The sequence below is a fragment of the Cryptomeria japonica genome, chromosome 6, assembly GCF_030272615.1.
Source record: "Cryptomeria japonica chromosome 6, Sugi_1.0, whole genome shotgun sequence".
Classification (NCBI taxonomy): domain Eukaryota; kingdom Viridiplantae; phylum Streptophyta; class Pinopsida; order Cupressales; family Cupressaceae; genus Cryptomeria; species Cryptomeria japonica.
The window spans coordinates 114,057,903-114,077,778 of NC_081410.1; positions in this window are offsets into that span (position 1 = coordinate 114,057,903).

Consider the following 19,876-nt stretch of genomic DNA (forward strand, 5'->3'; position numbering starts at 1 on the left):
ATGAGAGGGGGTCCAAAAAAATTTCAAACCCTGCTGATGTGGCGCTGACGTCAGAAAAACAGTGTTAAATTTGACGGTCGTATGACCGTCGCAAAAACTTCGCCTCTCTGGCTGACTGGGCATCCGTACTGTACGGACGGATGACTCGGCCTGCTGACTGTACAGTTCGTACTGTACGGATTTGCTGATTGTGCAGGCTAGTTCGATTGTCCGTACGGTTGACGTGGCGTACGAAAGTTGCTGACTTGGCATACGGATGGTCCACGTGGCGGTGTGTTGGCACCTGCACGGACGGGCTGCGTGGAGCAAGGACGGAGTCGGTGGTCGCCGCTGGTACGGGCGCCGGAAGCCGCCGGAGATCCGGGGAGAAGGTGCTCGTGCTGCGGGAGGATGCGGCGCTGCAGCGGCGGTGGGCGGAGGGGATCGCGGACACAGCCACCGTCCAGCGGAGGTATAACTCTGCAGCAGGTGGCGGGAAGCGGGGAGCTGCTCGGCACGGGAGGCGCCGCTCAGACGGGTTCGGCGCAGACTGAGGACGACGCGGAGTCCGGCGAGGATGGGACAGCCGGTAGGTACGTGCGAGCGCGGAGCGAGGACAGTACGTTGCGGTCTGCAGAGAGTACACCTGCGAAAAGCCTGCAAACAGGTACGGGTACAGCACGGGGGCAGAGGGACAGTGCAGACGGGCGGAGCTGCAGGCACTGACAGGACGGGCGGTGGTCGTGGCGGGCGCCGCGAGGAACCGGCAGGTAGGTACTGCGCAGGTAGTACGGTCTGTGCAACCTGCAAAAAATGGTACAATCGGCACGGGGGGGGGGGTCTGCGGACCCCCCAAAATTTGATTTTTCCTTTTTTTTTTTTTTTTTAAACTTTTTCGATTTTTTTTTATCTTTCAAATTTTTTCAATTTTTTTTTATTTTTGATTTTTCAATTTTTCAAACAATTTTCAGCAAAAATGAAAAAAAAAAATTTTGAAAAATATATGAATATTCGAAAAATCCGTACGATTAGCAAAATTGGGAAAAAAAAATTTCCTCACCAAAATAGGCCAACTTTATAACCAAAATTCATGGAAATGGCCTTCCGGACGCAATGAAGAGGTCGGATCTGGTCTAGGACGCCTCCAAATGATGTTGCTCCTCAGATCTGCCTCTTGACGTCACAATAATGCCTCTTCAAGACGAATCAATGAAGCCCCAAATAGCTCTGATACCATGTTGGATTTTGCCAAGATCAAGAGGTCAATGAAATGTACAAGATAGAGACATAATATGGGACAAGAATAAACTGTATTCTCATCAATAGAAAAATGATCAACAACCTACATACAATGTAGATGAGCCTGCTTATATAGGCAAGGCTAGGGATATGTATGAGCACACAAATATGACATGTGGCTCAATAAGAAACAAGGGTAGGTAGGAAATAGGTGTGGGTAGGTAGGAGAAATAATATAATATTCCACATGAGGTGGATCACCCACCGAAGGTGGAATTATCACTCCACAATAAGTGGATATGATAGTGTAATAACAAGATCAACACCATAAGAGGTGGAATTTCTCCTACACACACTATCCCAATGTGACACAAACACCCAAGTGTCTCATATCCAAACTACTATGAAATGCATTATCCTAAGTAAACTTAAGTAAGTGTAATAATATCCATGATGAATAATTATTTACACCAACAATTTTACTAAGGGCTCAAACTAGCAAGTTGAGTTATTCTAAAAGTTTAGGATGATTCATATGGATGCCACAAAGGTATAGCAAAGTGTGTTATGTTAGGTGATCCATATATCATCAATTTCTTTAGAAGATCATACTAGTAAGCCACACTATATTAGATGATCAAATTTCATGCAAGTTGCTAGAGATAGATTGATAACCACACCTCAAAGTCTAATATACAACACAAAACCACAACTTCAAGGGTATAACAATGAATACAAAGAGAAATGATGAGGCATGATATGACCCCCCTTAAGATCTCAACATATTATCTTATTGATATCTTAAGGAAGATAGAGATCAACATCAAGGATAAAAAACCCTTCAACACCAAGGAGATATCCTCAACAAAAATACTTGTGTTCCAAGCTAGGAAGGAGATCCTCATAAAGGATGCAAATATTTAAGAAAAGAAGAGATAGTTATAGAGGAGATATCTTGCATCATGTTTAAAGGGTCAAGGATACATAACTATCAAATGGGGAGAAAGAGTATCTACTTCCCTAAATAGATGATATCTCCAAACAAAGATGGCATCTTTAACACTAAAAAAAGGGGAAGCAGATCAAGAATACACACCTTCCCAATTGCTAGGAGAGAGGATTCTTGATGAAGGATTGTACCTTTTCAGCATCAAGGAGAGATCATTTATAAAATATATACATTTTCAATCAAGAAATAGGTCCTAATCAAGGATACACATCTCTAAGAAAGGAGAAAATCCTCATGAAGGACAAGCAACTCTATAATAGGAAGGATATCTTTATAAAAGATACAACTCAACAAAGGGAAGTGGATCCAAATGAAAGATAAATGTTTGAAAACCATTATTTCTCCCTAGTATAGAGACAAGAATAATTAGGATATTATGTTGCTACCCAAGTATTATTACACATGAAATTGTACCGCCATGAATGATAATGTGCCCCTAATAGGTAAGCTACTAATTTCACATAGTGATGAGTTACATAATAGGTACAAATATTATTTAATTACATGAGAAATTGGACGAAGATGTTGACTATCATAAGAATGTACCATTTACTAAATTATCTCTTAAGGGATCTATATTCAATAGTAGTATGACCATGTTGTAGCATCGTAAATTGTACACCTTTAATTAGGGTGTCCAATTTCACACTCTCCTAACACCCATTTTAGTATTTATCATTACTCTATGCATTATAGGATCTTTATTGTAATTAATTAATATTAATTCCATATTATGAGTCTTATTCCACTGTAATACATCGACAGTTTATTATTTGGTCCCATAATTATAGCTCTACCATTTATCTTCTATTATCCTTGTTAGTCCCAACCGGTGCTGAGAGGGGAGGGGTGAATTAGCACTTAATCAAATTTTCTCAATTTAAATTTTATCTTTAAAAATTCATTCATCTAAGATCCAACAATATACTTAATCACTGAAGTAAAATATGCAAGCATGAAAAGTTGACAGTGACACCAAGGAGTTATCTCGTGGAAACCCAATAGGGAGAAAACCACAATGTGAGTAGGAACTCACAAAATTTGCACTCTTCTGGAGTACTCCTGGTTAAGAGCCATCCCTATTAGGAGATTACAAAGACGATGTTAGGTGCCACCCGATTAAGGGATTTTGAACAAGGTTGGTCAGTACCTTTACCCTATTAAAGGTAGCCTGGTTAGAGGAATTAGAACATCAGTTAAGATGTTACCCGGTTAAGGGATTTTACAATAGGGACCTATTAAAGTCCACCCAGTTAAGGGATTTATGTTGCAGTTGTTAGAAAGAAATAGATGGATGATCTGTTGAATTAGCTATTGATAGCTTGATCAAATCTCAATATGTATCCCACTCAATACACACCAGTTGTGTCTTCTCTGCACAACACCAGTTTCATTCTTACACCTTCAGCTATTCACTCAGTCAGTCACCTATCCCTTAGCACTACACTCTATCAGTCTTCTTACCTTCGGCTCTGCACTTTGTCGGTCCTGTGTCCTTCGGCTCTACCCTTAGTCGGTTCTCTATCCTTCAGATCTGCACTTAGCCAGTTCTCTGTCCTTCGGCTCTACACTCAAACGGTTCTCTGTCCTTCGGCTTTGCACTTAGCCAGTCTACCTCACACACACACTCAACTGTTCTAACACCTCTTAGCACTTCCTCTCACTCTGTTCTTCACCTTGGATTGCCTTCAACAAGATTTCCTTGTTTCAAATTTCATGATCAAAACTTTCTGAAAGAGCTCAAGAACTCTTTATACATTTTCAACACCTTCAAGCATATCCTCAATCAAATCAATCAAGGATTTTGGAAGATTCCAATTTTAAAATCTTCCACTCTTTCTTTGTGCGCCTTACAACAATTATGCCAAGTGTTCAACCAATTCTGCCACCGCATCTCCCAAAGATAGAAACTTTTGAGTCATGTTCAACCAAATAAATGCAAACCAAATAATTTGCATGTAATCATGCTTGACTACATGATAACTGAAAGTTAACCTTACCAACAAATGTTTTGGCGTAGACACAAGCTTACCAACTCATCCTTTGCCACCGCAACTGAATAACCCATCACTGCTCTGAAATTTATGTTGATCACATGTCTTCCTTCTATCATACCGGTGTACTGGTATGCAACTGCACTTCTTATATTACCAGTTCATCCTTTTATTGTCGGTTTGTTGTGCTAGAACCAAGTCTCTTCCCCTATTTACCAGTGAGTTACCGGTTGGTTAGAGCAAACAATTTTTCTTGCCTGAGTCGCCTTTTGTGACTTCACCATCACCAAAGTGACTGATCTTCCTGAATGATAGATCGGTTGACTTAATTTATCTTTCCTTGAGCTGAAGTACCCTTTGATCATTCAATACCAATGTTGTTTCTGTATGCAGGAAAAGCAGGTCAATCGAACTTAATATGTGAAAAATGTTCCAAAAAGACTGTCCACACACACACACAGGACTTCTTGGTGCAAGCTATGGAGTAATAAAGTATTACTCAGCTTCCCAAGGTGGGTCCCATGGTTCTCTATCTTACAATGCCCTTCAAACCAATGTTTTTGCTCTCAGATCACTGAGCAAAATGGTTTAGGGATGGCAAATGCAAGAATGAGGGATACTTTTTGTTGATTTAATATGAGATGCATCCTAAGCTATGCATGATCTTAAAATGCAATAAACTAGATTATAAGATGACAAGGTTAGTATGAGTACTATCCTAACATGATATATTTAGTCTATGATTGAGCTAAAATGATAAAGAAATTATTCTAAACATGCATATTTAGACTAATTCCTGATTAAAAAGAGGCTAAAATGATGAGCATAAAATGAGATATGAAAGCTTGAATGTATTTGAACATAAGTATGATGCTACAAATTTGAAGGATGATTAAAATGGAGGAATGAGAGCTCTATTTATAGCAAAAACAGGGCAATGGATGGTCAGGATTGAAAGAGTTGATCAAGGGTTGAGTTTAAAAGTTGGGGATCCATGTTTGTAATTGGCACCAATGAAATGGTGACAAGTGTCAACATAAGACTGGGTTGAGAGAAGGGGTTGGAGACATTAAATGCTTGAGAAGACCTTAGGGTTATCTAGAAGGTAAGGGTCAAGTCTAAATTAAGATTATCCACTAGATTAAGAGTTAATCCAAGGATAAACCTTTGTGCAAATGATTAAGAGATAATCATGGTCAAAGCATTAAATGCCTGATGAGACCCTTGGGTTGGATGAAGGTTGAGTTAAAAGAAATTCTTTAACCATGCAGGAGGGTTTGAGTTAACCATTACTGGTTATGAAGACTTTGGGGAATTAAGTGGTTGAAGGCTTGAAGCCTTTAATGGTTATCAAAGACTTTGAGGAATTAAGTGGTTGAAGGTTGGAAGCCTTTAATGGTTATCAAAGACTTTGAGGAATTTGAGAAGTGACCTCCCCTTGCTTAGGGATGTGACAAAGTTTAGAAGATGGGTTAGGCTAATTAGAAGCGATTAGAAGAGTCTAGAAGGGATTAGAAAAGGGTTTTATGAAGGCAAGTGGGAGATGTAGGAAAATGCAAGTGGATGGAGGGATAATAAGATTTAATTGAATTAAATGATTTAATTCAATTTGGTTGCAATTTGGAGAAATTAAATAAATTAGATTTATTCAATTTAGGATAACTATTTAATTAAATTTGAATTTTATTAAAAGTGGATAGGGGGGATTTAATTGAATAAAATGATTTATTCATTAAATGGGATAGTGAATTTAATTTAAATAAATTGAGTAATTTACTTAATTAAATAGAGGAATGCGGGTATTTTAATTAAATTGGATTTAATTAAATAGAGAAATGAACATAAAATATTCATTTAGGAATATGGTCATTTTTATACATCTACATTTTGCCCCTCTTTGAAGTGACGTGTGTGCACATGTTATTTCAAAGAAAATGATGCGTTATCATGATTTATGATCAAATGCAATTTTTGTGTTGCTCTTTTGATTTGTAAGTCATGCCCCAGATTTGATTTGATGCGTGATGCCCCCTCGGGAGATGAATCAATTTTTTTGAAAATTTTTGATTTGATATGATGAGTTTCTTGGATGTGTAGGATTTCGTCGATGTAAAATGTGTGTAAATTGATTCATCTCCTGATAATGTATAGCATGTAGGGTATAGGGGAGACCGCGACCATATTACAGGTCCGTTTGGCTAACCCTAATTTCATTTTTCTCCTATAAAAGGGGAAAATAGCTTTGATTTGATTCATTTGTACTTTGTTGACTTTGGAGAAAGAGAATTTGGTCTGAAGAGAAAATGCCTATTCCGTATTTCAGACACCATTTTGAGCGCGTTCGGAGGTACCGGAGACCTGCAGCGTATGGACCACCAGTAAGTCAGCATTTTTGACCCTCTTTTGATTTCGGATTTGATCATTTTTAGTCATTTTTTTATTTTTAAAACCCAGGTTTAGCATTTTAGCGTGTCTAAAGCATAGATTAGCGCATACAAAGTTTTAAGTAGCACATCAAGTTTATTTTAGGGGGTGCGTCCGGAATAAAATAGGGTAGCGCATAGGAAATAGAGGTTAGCGCATAAACGCAGAATAGCGCATGGCGATAGTCGGGTAGCGCGTCAGGTCAGCAGGTTAGCGCGTAGGGTAGACCTAGCGCATAGGGCTCACAGGGGTTCGCATGGGTAAGGGGGTTTAGCGCGTAGGGCTAACCTAGCGCATAGGGTCAAACGGGTAGCGCCTAGGAGGTATAAATTAGCACGTAGAGTCAATCTAGCGCATAGGGTGGGTTAGGTGGCGCATGGGGGGAAAGATTTAGCGCATAGAGTCATTCTAGCGCATAAGGTGAATAGATTCGCGCATAGGAAAAACAATCTAGCGCGTGGGTAAAGTTTAGTGCAGCAGGAGTCTGTTTTAGTGCATCTGAAAAAAATTTGCAAGATGAGCCGATTTGTAAATTTGGTGTGTCTGTCTTGATTTTATGGATTTGTCCAATATGAGTGTCGATATAACTTGTTTTGATTTGCATTTTTTTCAAGTTATGTATAGATATCAATGTGGTGTTTTGATCAAAATATGATTTGTTTGTGTACCGTGTTTCAAGTTCAATGTGTGAAGCCTGATTTGTGTTACAAGCTGATATGGGTTGGAAACTTGAGTTGTGTTACAAGCTGATATGGGTGGGAAACTTGAGTTGTTTTACAAGTTTTTGTAATTGTGGAGACTTGAGTTGTGTTACAAGTTTTGATATGGTTTTTGATAACTTGAGTTGTTTTACAAGTTGATATGAAATGATAAGATTTTGAACTTGATGTAGATGAGCAAATTGTTTCATGTTGTTGATGTGAGTTTGATTTTGATATCTTTGTTTTGATGTGGAAACTGATATTGGATTTGTTTTGCTTGTTGACAGGAGCGATTGGGTGTGGTGCAGTCGCGAGAGAGATTTCCCAGACCATGGATATTGATACCGCGGTTGTCTCAGGCCGATCTTGACATTATTGAGAGATGTGGGTTGACCTCGCTTTTGGATATGCCTCGGTTCACTATGAACCGAGGGCTACTGACAGCTTTGGTAGAGAGGTGGCATAGCGACACCAACACCTTCCATTTTGCCACTGGAGAGATGACAGTCACACCAGAGGACTGTTACAGGATCTTGCGCATTCCTGTAGTAGGTGCACTACTACCATATGAGCAGTTAGAGGAGGGTGGTACAGAGGCACCGCGCTGCATTTTCTATGATGATACAGTCTGTGGCTATGAGATCCCGTGGCAGGAGTTCCTAGACCTGGATTACGCACCCTTGCCATCCGTACTAGCAGGGTTCATTGGTGGATTCTTTTATCCTGATCGCAGGTCAAAGGGATTTTCTGTGGGATGGGGGTTGGTTTTGGAGGAGATGGTCACACAGGGCCGGAGGTTTTCATGGGGGTCAGCTATGTTGGCCCATCTATACAGGGGCCTGCATGAGGTGGTATACCTCGGTTACGGCAGTTTGTCAGTTGGCGTGACATTATTACAGGTATGGTGTTGGGAGCACATTCCAACGGCGAGGCCACTAGCAGATAGGGACAGGCTCGTGGGATGCGCATATGCGTATGGATACAGGGGTCTAGTTGTCCAGCGTAAGCTAGGCAAACTAGAGCATTGGAGGAGAGTGTTGGATGATATAGATACGGTCACCTAGCGACCGTATACAGGATGCGAGGTGTGGGCAGAGGATGGGTTGGAGATGCCCTTTGTTTTTATGACCAGATACCTGATTGGGAGGACCCCATTCATGATAGAGAGATTTGTGGTGACCCGAGTTTTGAGGCAGTTTGGGTGCCAGCAGGGTATTCCATAAGGAGCGTGCCTATATGCACGGCGACGGTAGGATGTAGCGGATTGGGGGCTGACCATTGATAGTGCAGTGGCGGTGGAGGAGTTTGTCGGGTTGGCTGGGCAGATATGGGATTATGCCCCTGAGATTCAGGATGCGGGCATGACTGACGAGTTCGCCCGATTGTTTGCTGCGCGGGCGGTGGCCAAGATATCTGATCCTGATGAGATGAGGCTAGCTTTTGATTCAGATGAGGAGGAGGGAGAGGGAGATGATGATGATGATGGAGAGGATGGAGGAGATGGACAAGGGAGAGGAGCCAGAGGGAGGCAGGGAGGTAGAGCGAGGAGAGGAGATAGGGGTGTGGAGAGAGCGGTGAGACAAGGGATGATAGACAAGGGGAGAGGTGGATTGGCTATTGGAGCCAGTGGAAAGGGAAGAGTGGGAGAGGTGCTAGCTGTAGTGGGGGGTGGTGATGAGGTGAGGCAACCAGCGCAGAGGAGGAGGACAAATGTGCTCCCACCTCCAGCATCAAGGACAGGCTGAGGAGGAGGAGTTGCCCCTGCACAGGTGAGGAGTTGCCCCTGCACAGGTACCACTACAGGTTTGGATCCCTACACATGTTGAGGATGCTCAGATCCAGACCCTACAGGTGACTGTACAGCAGTTGTAGGCACAGATTTTGACATATCAGTGGTAGATTGCTCAGTTGACCACTGAGTGGGACACTGAGATAGAGCGGAGGGGGCGAGCGGAGGAGCTGGTGTCGAGTATGTAGAGAGCAGTGGTGGGTGGTCCTATGAGAGACACCTTGAGAGAGCTAGCGTTGAGAGCTCAGGAGGTGGAGTATTATCGGTGGCACTATGAGGCTGTGGTACCCAGGGATCGGCGAGTACAAAGCTTTACACAGTCGAGATCTAGTCGATCTTGAGATACTGGGTCACAGTCGGAGAACCGAGGTGTGACAGGGCCACCGAGATAGGACCCTCTTGGGGATCCAGGGGCGGGTGCATCTGGAGCTAGACCATCTCCGTCAGGGGATAGTCATACTTGAGAGACGTGGTCTCTGTTGTATTTTTTATCGTTGTTTATTCTTTGTACTGGACACAGTTTTTGACATATTTTGTACATTTTGATCATTTTTGAGATATATATATATATATATATATATATATATATATATATATATATATATATATATACGGCACCATTTTCTTTGATCATGTGGTGTGTTTATATGGATGCATGTGATGTGGGTTATTTCTTCATGATGATGCAATGCTTAAATAGATGATATAATGTATGAGGTAGGATGTATGCTTTTATATGCTATGAGATGTATCTTGAAAATGACATGTATGATTTGATTTGCAACTAAATGTAAAATGATATGCAATGATGTTAAATGATATGCAAACTAATTGTAAAATGATATGCAACTAATTGTAAAATGATATGCAACTAATTTTTTGGTAGCATCCTCATTCTGTATTTGCCATCTGACATAGCCATTTGTTTGCTTTCTTTGTAGATATCATCATTGAGCATTGATTTGTTTAGGATATGTTGAAAATTTATACAAGCATAATGGTATAATTGAACCATAATGACCTGAGAAAAATTTACATGATATTTGATTTTGCAAGATAGCACAAGCGTCAAGGTATAATTGAACCAGGATGACCTGAGTGCGTATTGCGTAAACAGACAAGATTAGATCATTTGTATGCGTGAAGTGGAATCAAGCCATCAGTAATATTTGATGTATCACATCACGAGGCAAGTATTCACACAGTACAAGTGATCGCCTCCCAGATAGAAGACTAAGAAAATATTGGAAGTTCCTCATGATCTCTAGTTGTGAAGCATTTAGTGAGACAAGGAAGAGAATCCAATAATTCAAAAAGTTCAAAATGCAAAACTAGTCAAGATTTTATGCTACAATGCAACATCCAGTACTTCAGAAAATCATCCATCCTTGGTATTTTTGTGAATTGTTTTGTTTTGCGATGAAGCGTCGTTTTTGGTTTGTTGGATGCCAGGCTGTTGATTTTTGCAAATAGCCTTGATGTCTTGAATGTTTACCATATTTAGATGATTGGAATGCCCCTAGCTAAGTGTGCCTCTTGATGTGAATATGTACAGTGATTTCCAAGCCATGGTGGATTTGTGGTAAAAGGATATATATAGACAAACCAGGATAGTGACTACGCTAAGTATGTCCTGAATGGATATGTGCTAAGTGTCGGGCAATGGCCCATAGTATTTGGACGGACAAATAGTAAGGAGATAGATAGAGGAGCCATTCTTTCACAAGAGCGCCTATTTACTAGGTTTTCACCATTTGTTTTTATTGTACTTTATGTTTTTTCTTTTTTTGGATTTTTTGACTTTGTTGCTTATTTTTGGCTTTTTGTCATGCACTAGGCTACTTAAGTGTACTACCTCTTTAGATGGATGTTGTTAGTTGGTTCATCGAGCACATCTCCTTCTGAAGTCGTTAGCTGATAGGCACCTAATCCATAGACTGATATGATAACATAGGGACCCAACCAGTTAGGTTCAAATTTCCCTTTCTTTTGTCGATCTTGCTGATTTCTTGGGGATCCATTCACTATTGCTTACTGAAAAGAAACACCACTTTACCTATACCACTTCACTGGTTAGTGTCTTCACCAATAAGTGTTGGACATTAATGACAAACCTTAGCACATATACCAGTTTTCTAGATTGACCAGTTTTGTCAATACCAACAATCCAACAATCTCCCCATTTGGCATTGATGGCAAATACTTCAAACTTTGGCTAATTAGATGCATGTTTCTTCATCTCTGTAACAGTTCAGTTATTTTACCCTAAGTGATGAATATCTTCCCTGGTCACTGATATCTGCCAATGCTCAAACACTATAAACATATCTCCCCCTTTGACAACAAAGCCAAAGAGTCCATTTTGAACACTTACAAGACTTCTCCCCCTAACCGGAGTAGTCCACACTCATCAATCTAGTTGTTTTCATTTGAAAAACTTGAAATCATACCAGATTGATGTAGAGCCCTATTTGCTTACTTTACTGAATGGAGGGGCATAACCCCCAACTTACCTCTGAGATAGTCAAAGGTATCCTTTTGTAGTGGCTTGGTGAATATATCAGCCACGTGCTCTTTTGTTGGTATGTATTTCAACATCACTTCCTTCTCTTGAACTTGTTCCCTTAGATAGTGATATTTGATGGCTATATGTTTCATTTTGGAGTGCATCATTGGGTTCTTAGATATGTCAATGGCACTAGTGTTGTCACAATGAATCACTACAATTCCAACCACTTTTTCTTGAATTCCTTCCAGCAATTGCTTGATCCAAACTATCTGTGTGCAGTTTATTGCAGCAGCTACATACTCGGTCTCAGCTATAGATTGAGATATGAATTTTTGTTTCTTACTTGTACAAGATACAATCATTTCTCTAAGAAAGAATGCTCCTCCATTGGTGCTCTTCCTATCATCGATGTTTCTAGCCCAATCTGAATTAGTGAAGACACTTAAACTAAAGTCTCCTTTGTGTAGATACCAAAGACCATACTCATCAGTCCCCTTTAGGTATCTGAATATTCTTTTGACTACCATCATGTGAGTTTCTTTTAGACTTGTAGAGAATCTGGCAACCAAGCCAACATCTTATGCTATGTGTGATCTTCCATGTACTGCATACTGTAATTTACTGATCATCGACCAGTAAAGTATCTCATTCACTTCTTCAACCTCATCATGTTTAGATAGCTTGCAACCTGTAACCATTGGCATTCCAACAGGTTTTCAATCTTCCATTCTGAAAGTCTTAAAAATTTCCCTTATGTACTTAGTCTGACTGATAAAGATGCCATTCTTTAATTGAGAGACTTGTAGGCCAATAAAGAACTTAATCGCACCAATCATGGACATCTCAAATTCTTGTTGTATTTGTTCTGCAAACCTTTTTCTCATCTCATCATCTCCCCCAAAGATGATGTCATCTACAAAGATCTCAGCAATTAGGTGTTTTCCTTCAGCTCCACTCTTCAGATACAGGTTACTATTATCACTGGTTCTTTTGAACCCAATGCTTAGCAGATATGAGTGTATCCTCTCATACCAAGCTCTCGGTGCTTGTTTCAACCCATATAGAGCCTTTTGCAACCTACATACCATATTCCTCCCATCTTTAGATGTGAACCCTTCTAGTTTCTCTATGTATACTTCTTCCTCTAACACCCCATTTGAGAATACTAATTTGACATCCATTTGGTATACTTTAAACCTTTTATAAGCAGCATAGGCCAGCAAAATTTTGACCCCTTCCAGTCTGGCTACTAGTGTGAAGGTTTCTCCATAGTCCAAACCTTCTTCTTGAGCATAGCCCTTACAGACCAATCTTGCCTTGTTTCTTATTACCTTACTGGTTTCATCCATCTTATTTCTGAACACCCACTTGGTGCCTATTACATTTTTATTTTCCGATCTGGGTACTAGAGTCAATGTATCATTTTTCTCTATTTGCTCCAGTTCTTCTTCCATGGTTGTGACCCATTCATCATCTTTCAAAGCCTCCTTTGTTGTTTTGGGCTCAAAAATGGAGAGCATACACTCATTCTCTCTTTCTCTTCTATGGGTTAGAACTCATGCATCCTTGTCACCGATGATATCTTCTGCAGAGTGATTATTTCTGGCATGTTTAGCCAACAATAGTTCACTCCTTGGAGCTTCTTCTACCGGTTGTGCAGGTTCTATTTCATAGGCTTCTTCATTAGCTACTTCAACAGGATCTTCTTCAGTAGGTTCTATCGGTACATTGTACTTGAACCCTTTATAGTCCTCTACTTCACTCTTATTGTCCTATTCATTTTTCTCAGAGTACTCATCTACTCTGACATTTGCACTTTCCACAATCTTACCATTTCTTTTGTTTAGACACCGATATGCCTTGCTCTTTGTTGAGTAACCTAAGAAGCTTCCCTCATCACTCTTGGGATCAAATTTTCTAGTGTACTCATCCCTTTTGATATAGCACCTGCTTCCAAATACTTTGAAATAACAAACATCACTCCATAATTCATAAGGAGTTTTGTTTGTCCATTTCTTCGTCTATATCTGATTCAGAGTGTATACAACAGTGCTTAAAGCTTCTCTCCAGAAGGTATGTGGGATATCCTTTTATATCATTAGAGTTCTAGCACAATCAATGAGAGTTTTGTTTCTTCTTTTAGCAACTCCATTCTGCTAAGGTGTTTTGAGTGCAGACATTTGTCTCATGATTCCCTATTCCTCGTAGTAGTTCATGAACTCTTGAGAGGTGAAATCTCCTCCTCTGTGTGATCTTAGGCACTTCAAATTATTACCGGTTCCTCTTTCTACTTAAGCCTTAAACACCTTAAACATGTGAAAAGCTTCTGATTTTTCTCTTAGGAATACAACCCACATCATCCTTGAGAAGTCATCCACAAATAACATAAAGTACCAGTCTCCATAGAAACTCTTGGTTCTCAGGGGACCACACAAGTCTGTGTGAACTAAGTCTAGAACACATTCAAATGAGAAATTTTTACAGCTGAAACTGGACCCAATCAACTTTCCTAGTTGACACTCTTTGCAGATAGCATTTTCAAGTTTGTCAGGCATACCTCTGATAGATTTTGCCTTACTGAATTTAGCTATGCTATCAAAATTAATGTGATACAATCTTTTGTGCCACAACCAGTTGTCTTCTACCTTAGCCACTAGAAAATTACCTATGGTGGTGTCTAGATGAAACAAATTGCCTCTTGACTGTTTACCAGTGGCAATTAGACTTCCAGATTTCTCATTTATTTTATATATCCCTTCATTGAATTCTAACCAATATCCTTTATTGTTAAGTTGTGCAACACTTAACAAACTATACTTTAATCCTTCTACCCAAAAGACATCATCATAATTTGTCTTATCATTCAAGGCTATAGACCCCTTACCTCTTACTGCACATGGGGAATCATTTCTGAACCTCACTGTTCCTTCATTGCAATCCTCCATGCTAAGGAATTTGCTTCTATCACTAGTCATGTGATGAGTACAGCCATTGTCGATCACCCATTCTCCACACTGGTTTGAGCTATAAATCAATGTCATATCTCCTTTCTCTGTGTTGTCCTCTTTGACTACCACAAAAGCAATGTCATCTTCATCAGATATCTTTGATTCTTCATCAGTGACTCCTTCTTCTGCAAGATAACATTCCTTCTTGCTCTTGTCCCTGTAACTTCTGAAATTGGCTTTCCTATCCCTATCATTGTCAGGGCATCTTGAAGCAATATGACCTATCTTATTATAGGTGAAGCACTTAAAGGGTAATTTACCTTTGTATTTACCTTTACCTCTTGGCAATATTCTTGCCAATAGAGCTTCAATTTTGTCTTGCTCTTGTTCCTCAGAGAGCAGATTGTCACTCTCATGGGAATGACCGGTTTTGGTAGTAGAGATACTATTAGTTTCTTTCCTTCTCCTTGTGGGTGCATGCATCATCGATGCTTTGAAAGCAACATCAATCTTTGGTATGTTGTTGTCATAATTTCTCAATTCAAAAGTGGTCAACTTACCGATCAGAGAATCAAGAGTTACATTGATTGTTCCCAAGGATCTAAGCTCCTGGATAGCAGAGTTCTCAAGATTTTTCTAACCACATCATCCTCCTCGATCTTTCCTCCTGCACTTTTAATGGATTATACTACATCCTTTATCCTCTTACTATACTTCTCTATGTTTTCACTTTCTTGTATTCTCATCTCATCATATTTTCCTCTTAGGCTATCTACTTTGGACTTTTGAACATTGGGATCTCCCCCATAGACTATCTTCAACTTATTCCATATCTGAAAAGTTGTTTTCAAATCTTGTACTTCAGCAAATTCAATATCTGAAAGAGTGCTAACAATCAGATCCACAGCAGTAGTATTATCTTGCCTTTCCTTTATCTGGTCTAGAGTAAGGGTCCCTGAAGGTTCATTGTATTTTGTGATCACATGGTTCCAGTAGTATTCACCTAGGGATCTTAGATAAAGTTTCATTCTTCCACACCATAAGGTATAGTTTTCCTTTGAGAACTTAGGGCCCTCCTTACGCATCATCTTGGATCTCTCCCTAAGCCTGTTAATCTTCTTCTGATTCTAGAGACCTGATGCTTTGATACCAATTGTTAGTCCCAACTGGTGCTGAGAGGGGAGGGGTGAATCAGCACTTAATCAAATTCTCAATTTAACTTTTATCTTTAAAAATTCATTCATCTAAGATCCAACAATATACTTAACCACTGAAGTAAAATATGCAAGCATGAAAAGTTGACTGTGACACCAAGGAGTTATCTCATGGAAACCCAATAGGGAGAAAACTACAGTGTGAGTAGGAACTCACAAAATTTGCACCCTTCTGGAGTACACCCGGTTAAGAGCCATCCCTATTAGGAGATTACAAAGACACTATTAGGTGCCACCTGGTTAAGGGATTTTGAACAAGGCCAGTTAGTGCCTTTACCCTGTTAAAGGTATCCTAGTTAGAGGACTTAGAACATCAGTTAAGATGTTACCTAGTTAAGGGATTTTACAATAGGGACCTATTAAAGTCCACCCAGTTAATGGATTTATGTTGTAGTTGTTAGAAAGCAATAGATGGATGATCTATTGAATTAGCTACTGATAGCTTGATCAGATCTCAATATGCATCCCACTCAATACACATCAATTGTGTCTTCTCTGCACAGCACCAATTTCCTTCTTAAACCTTCAGCTATTCACTCAGTCAGTCACCTATCCCTTAGCACTACACTCTATCAGTCTTCTTACCTTTGGCTCTGCACTCTATTGGTCCTCTATCCTTCGGCTCTGCCCTCAGCTAGTTCTTTGTCCTTCGGCTCTGCACTTAGTCGATTCTCTGTCCTTTGGCTCTGCACTCAGCCAGTTCTCTATCCTTTGGCTCTGCACTCAACCGGTCTACCTCACACACACACTCAGCTGTTCTAACACCTCTTAGCACTTCCTCTCACTCTATTCTTCACCTTGGATCGCCTTCAACAAGATTTCCTTATTTCAAATTTCACGATCAAAACTTTTTGAAAGAGCTCAAGAACTCTTTATACATTTTCTGTCGAAACTTTCAGGCATATCCTCAATCAAATCAATCAAGGATTTTGGAAGATTCCAATTTTAAAATCTTCCACTCTTTCTTTGCACACCTTACAACAATTCCACCAAGTGTTCAACCAATTCTACCACCGCATCTCCCAAAGATAGAAACTTTGAGTCATGTTCAGCCAAATAAATGCGAACTAGAGAATCCGCATGTAATCATGCTTGACTGCATGATAACTGAAAGTTAACCTTACCAACAAATGTTTTGGCGTAGACACCAGCTTACCAACTCATCATTTGCCACCACAACTGAATAACCCATCACTGCTTTCAGATTTCTGGTAATCACTTGTCTTCCTTCTGTCATATCGGTGTACCGGTATGCAACTGCACTTCTTATATTACCGGTTCATCCTTTGATTGTCAGTTTGTTGTGCTAGTACCAAGTCTCTTCCCATGTTTACCAGTGAGTTACCGGTTGGTTAGAGGAAACAAGTTTTCTTGCCTAAGTTACCTTTTGTGACTTCTCCATCACCAAAGTGACCGATCTTTCTAAATGATAGATCAGTTGACTTAATTTATCTTTCCTTGAGCTGAAGTACCCTTTGATCATTCAATACCAATGTTGTTTCCATTCACTATTGTTTACTTAAAATCAATACCACTTTACCTATACCACTTCACCGGTTAGTGTCTTCATCGGTAAGTGTTGGACATCAATGACAAACCTTAGCACATATACCAGTTTTCTAGATTGACCAATTGTTTCAATGCCAACAATCCAACAATCCTAATTTATTATAAATCCTACCCCATTTCAAATCTCAAGACACATTACCCCATCTAAAAATTATATATTTTTATACAAATATATTTTTGGCATTGGAACCCTATTATCTCACATCCCTATAAAGTTGAGCTGAAAATTGTCACGTCTGTGTGCGAACCCACGTGTTGTCCCATGCTTTTTTCCCTAAATTTCGAGAGGATTATAAGGCAATCCTATCCTATTTAAATATAATTATGTGCAAAAAGAAAAAAAAAATAAGTCATAATCAAGGTGTTTTTATTATGAAATCCCTATATAAGGCATCCCTCTCAATTTATTTCATCAGCCTATCATTATTTTATGAATATCTCATCATTATGCTATCATTCCAATTCAAGAGAAACACTTCAAGAGAAGATATGATTCAAGGAGAAACAAGATATATCAAGGAATCTTCAATTGTGACTTCATGATTAATTTTATGTGATTTATCATGTTATTGTATCAACACATGGAGGACTTATCCTAAGAGCATTGCATCATCAAGTAAAGGTATAATCAATTCATTCAAGTATTTCCAATTCAATTCAAGGGTTAATTTCAAACATGGGGTTTGACCTAGGGAAACCCTTATCACCAACACCTTTTCCTCTCTTTCTATGTGTAGATGACAAGTTCAAGAGCCACAATTATAGAATTAGGTATAGTAGACAGAGACAACATATTTAAATTTTGTGGGAGAAAAAATCAAAGGACCAGGTCACCAAATCCCACACAGTCTCACAAATTTGTGATGAGATTCTGGAAATAGATTTTGAGTGACACTCTAATTTTGAAAGTTTCCTATTTGTCTACATCTGATAGTTGGGGACCAGGTTGTCTAGATCCTCTCAGTCCTATACTTTTGGGTTAAATTTGTTGTCACAAGTTCCTCTCTATTCCTTCTACTCATATTTATATATGTATTCGCATACTATGTCTATAACTTGTTCTTTATATTATTTTATATTAAACTACCATCATTTACCCTAGATCTAGCATTCAAATTACATCATTTCACTGCATTTTATATTATTTTGTGTCAAATTCCCATCATTTACCTTAGATCTAACCTAAAAATTACATCATTTTAATTGCATCCTCACCTCAATCAAAAAGGAGTAGAATCCAACCTGCATTTAGCCCTCTTCCTAATACAATTAAGGTTGAATCTATTGGGTTCATATTCCTTCTAATGTAATGTGTGTACAATAGATTATTTACATAGCTAAACTTATGAGCTCCTTTTGCCATACTAAACATGCTAGAAAACCTGACTCTTCTTACACTTGCATATCTTCTGATTTTAAATGTGTTTTTACAAGATTTTCATTGCATACATTGAAGGAACATTGCTTTGTTTACATATTAATTACTTAGTTTGGCATATGAGAATCTTGTTTGATCATTTGATTAAAAATAATTGTTATCTTCTTTTTCTATGTCAATTTTAAGTTATACTTAAGATGTTCATTATGTTCCCTTTCATGCATATCATGACAAATTAACTATTCCTTTCATCCGTAGCTATAGTTTACCCTATCCCAAGTTTGATCCTAATGACCTAAGTCTCAATAGGGTTGTTATGGTTCAAAACAACTAACCTCTCCATCCATCCATCATTGGTATGAGGAGATTCTTTTTCTAAACACTGGGGCATCTATTTTTCACACATTAGCACTAAACAAACAATAGCACAAGAACAACTACACATTAGCGCTAAACAAATAATAGCACTAGACCAACCACACAATAGCGTCATTTCAAACCAATAGCGCTACAAGAAGGACTCAATAGCGCTCAAACTTCATTAGCACTAAAACAACTACGCAAATGCGCTACAAATTGTAAAAGCACTAAAACCACTATGCAATAGCGCTAGTTTAATTGACAATAGCGTCAAAACATAGTTTTAGCGCTATTGTTTTGACTCAACTTGGACAAGGCAAAAAAGGCATCAAAAATGCATGAAAAGAAAATTTTTAAATTTACATACCGTTGGTCCGTAGTCATCTGGTCGCTGGAATCAACAAACTCGCTCTAACCGATGATCTGCTATCGGTACTAGCATCCTGACTGTTGCTCGCTCTTTCAAAAAGGTCACTATCAGAGCTCTGAAATCATTATGGAGATGAATGCAAATAACCCTATTTTTACCCCTTCACCCCCATATATACCCTTTGCCCTAAACCTAATTTTACCCCACTCACCGTCGTGAACTTCCAGTGCCTCCCATTTCTCTGTTTTATCTCCGATTTCTTCCATTCTTTCACCAGTAGTGCTAAATTCTTCTCTTCTACCTCTTTGCCAATTTTCATTCTTTTTCGAGAGATCACCCGATTTTTTGAAATTTTCGGCCCATCTTTCGAGGGGGCATACCACCCATTAAATT